Source organism: Glossina fuscipes, unplaced genomic scaffold (genome assembly GCF_014805625.2).
Source record: "Glossina fuscipes isolate IAEA_lab_2018 unplaced genomic scaffold, Yale_Gfus_2 117031, whole genome shotgun sequence".
Classification (NCBI taxonomy): domain Eukaryota; kingdom Metazoa; phylum Arthropoda; class Insecta; order Diptera; family Glossinidae; genus Glossina; species Glossina fuscipes.
Genome location: NW_024006127.1, coordinates 1 through 3826, shown reverse-complemented (window position 1 = coordinate 3826; position 3826 = coordinate 1).

Sequence of the window (3826 nt, the reverse complement as noted above, 5' to 3'; positions counted from 1 at the left end):
TATTAACAAAAGAAAAAATAAAAAAATAGATAAATAAAAGAATGTGAAATATGAAAATAAAAAATGGAAAAAAACAAAATCAAAAATGCATCAAATTTTACATTAATTTGATGAAATTTTGTTTTTGTTTAAATTTCAAATTTTTTAACTTGATATAAAATGCAATTAAAAATTTTAATTAGATACAAATGAAGCCTACAAAATCAGTTTTCGGTAGCAAACGCCCCATCGTATACGAAAAATAGGAAAATCCATTCGCTATCTCAGGGGGATGTTTGTTGTTTGTTTCTTTTGTTCGTTCGCTTATTGCCATAAATTAAATGTATAATGATTTTACAACAATAACATAAACACCCACCACCATCGCCATCATCACGACACACACCGTGCCACTTATCAGCCCTTTTGAAGCTTATTTTATACAACGCGCAACGCCCTACTTTTTCTTGTTTGTTTCCTCCGATAGAAACTTAATTGCATTTGTTGCACTTGGCGACTGGTGGTATACAATAATTGTACGCCCTCGAGCAGCTTAAGTTACGGGTGCAAAGATTTGCACTTATATTTGTTTCCATATGCAAAACTGTACGATATTATGCCACTTGTATGAATAATAGTCGCTCTACTCTCTTCTATACTTAATATTTGTCGTTTTTAACGCTTTCGCCTTACAATAGGGTTAATTTGCCCTCAAGCCCCTTTGAAGAAGAGCAAGAAGAGGTAGGTAAACGGTAAAGGTAATCATGGCGGAGATGTTCATTGCTGCATATGTTTAAACTTGAGTGGTGGTTTTCTTATATGAAATAAAAATTCAATACTAAGGCTATCTATCTATTTTCAAGCCATATACACTGCACAGTATATTCAAGCGTACATACATTCATTGGATGTCTGAAAATTTTCAATTTAAAACAGTAAGGATTGGATTTACTTCGTAGTACAAACATCTCGTTTAAACTCTACTCGCTTCAACTGCATATCGTTGCCTAGTTGAGTGTAAGCTGACCATGACATGAGATGGGAAGAAAGGGGAGATGAGAGACTGTTTTTCAATTTTTTGAAATCCGTTACATTGGTCTTAATTAAGAGAAAAAAGGCGACAATAATTATACACCTCTTCCGTAAAGCAAATGAAACGATAAAATGAACGAATTACGAGGAAAGCTTTTCTAGTACGTTCTACTGATGTGAGCGCGATGAGTCTTCATAGTAACATTGAGGGATTGTCTAACCTTCAATACTCCAAAGTAAAGATTTCATCGAAAAAAGTTTATCCATTTAATGCGAAAGGTCTTGATATCAGTAAAATTTATAATCTTGTGAAAAAACAAAAGAAAAAAGTATTTTTTATTCAACAATAAAGTAAAGAGTAAGTAAGAAAGCACTACACCCAAGTGACAAGTGGGAACATCAAATACATTTCACTCCTTCGCTTAATGCATTAGCTCACTTACTTTTCTCTTATCATATCATGTTGTCGTCGCATAAAGGCTTCATTTTAATGAGATGCCGTGAAGCGACTTATTTCAAATTTAATTAACTATATTTTCACTTTACTTGCACGTTTCGGTTGCGCTTCCGGTTTTTGTTTTAATTTGCAGTTGCCTTGAAAATTGCAAATTTCAAAGTTACTTAAGAAAAATCGCTGAGTAACACTTTTTTGGCTCAATAAAGTGATGCGAAATATTTGGGTTGGACCAAGAGCGAAGCTTTATACGGCAAGGACGTTTTACTTTTAACATTCCGTACTAAAAGTTGGTCCATCATTGTAGTTTGTCATACGAATAGACTGCAGCAAGTTTGGGGCATGCAGATCTGTGATAAGAACACCAATAAAATTTAGTCCACGTTTTCAGTTAGCTTCGATGTAAGTGTTTCCTATGAAGGATTATATTATTCAAACCGGTGTAGGGTAGGGGACTGGGTAGCGTCGGCCTTGTCCGACTACAATGCTTTTGCTTCTTATATTCTACACCAGTCAAGATTAAAGGGTCTACTAAATTCGTGCCGATGTATGCAACGCGCAAATGGACTTGAGAAGGAATCACTTGTGATTATACCGATCATTAGTAATTGTACCGAATTACTTTCTGAATCATTTTCTGAATTGATCTAAGCTTGTTTGTTCGGCTGTTCGTCTTGTTCTCTTGTGTTCAATATGCAGGACGCAGAAACATTTGCACTGACATGCTTTGGCCCAAGGACGAACGCTATTGAAAACGGTTCGAGTACGAACTCTTTTGTAATGATATCCCCTCTCAAACTGGTGCAAATTTTAAGCGATATCTCTCCATCCCTCTCCCGCTCAGTCTATCTGTCTGTGTCTCTCTCTTTCTGTTTCTCTCTCTCTCTCTTACTTACACCTGCTGTCTGACTGCGAAAGAGCAGAGGAGGGAAATTTCTTGCCTACTAGTCTCTGTTCTACAAAAGCATTTCCTTCCATAGGAAGTATTTCGATTACTGTGCCACTTGAAATTACGCCTTGAATATGTTCATCCTTGTGATGTTATATTTCTAATTTCCATTTTATCATATGTTACAAAACAGTTCAGTTTACTTTGAATGAAATCTATACGGAAAGCTTTTCAAAAGACATTAAAATAATTTCTTATCTTTTTGTAACATACACAGCCCACGAAGCCAGGCATCATAAATCCATGCATGTAGAAACGAATATTTCGTGAAAGGTTTATTTGGATATTTGAGAAATTTATAAAAATCAACAAAATATTACTTTTCAAAAAAATTTCAGTTTCTTTCTCTCTCGTTTGGTTTCATGCTTTAAATAACTTAAATAACAAAAGTTTTTATTATGCTTATCTTAAAAGTAAAAAAAAAAAAAGAAAATAGGCAAATAAAAAAACAAAAAATGAAATTGCGGTCAAGTCTAAAAAATATAAACATAAGCAGTAAAAAGAAAAAAAAAAAAGATTTATTTTGTTTGGTAAATCACTGCCAAATGCAAACAAATACAAGTAAGCATAGATAACTACACCGTAAGTAGTAAGTAGTAGTATTAGTAGTAGATAGAAAGGTGGTTTCCGAGAGGTATACGGCTATGGGTTTGCTGTTTTTTTATGTGTGTGTTTGTACGTGAATATATCCGGAGTTTATCTGGCACATATTTAAAGACTTCCATGTGTGTTATCAGCATAACCTCCTCGCAGTTATTTCTCAATCGTTAAAGCTATATAAGTATACATATGTATACATGTATGTATGGATGTGTGCTTGTTTGTTTGTTTGTTTGTTTACTTGCACACTTCCTTGCAGTACTCATTCCAAGTCACTACAATAACCGCATTTTAAACTAAACCAAACATAATAGAAATCGCACTTCTACAATAGAATATAGTGACGTGTGTGCGTGTTTTTAAGTTCACATATATATTTATATTCATATATATATATATGCGTATGTGTTTCCATCATTATGTACATTTATGAAATGTTCTGCAAAATATTTGTATTAAAACGCAAGAACGCCCATTATAAAGGCAGACAGATAGAGAGAGACAGACAGACAGACGGACGGACGGACAGATAGAGCACATATGTGTTCGTTGCTATTGCTGCGAATAAACAAACAAACACATCAGCGCGCATACAAACACACACATGCATGAACACACATATACCAAAACCATAAGCTTATCTGTCATTGAGTTGCTAAACAACACGGCAGCCAGTATACATTAGATAAGTTGAAATCCTTAAAGCCTTGTGGCAAATAAAATGTTTTTTCGTCTGTTTATTTTTATTTATTTTGTTTTGTTTTGTTTTTTTTTTACATTTTTGTATTTCTTTTGTTGCTGCTTTCTGTCAA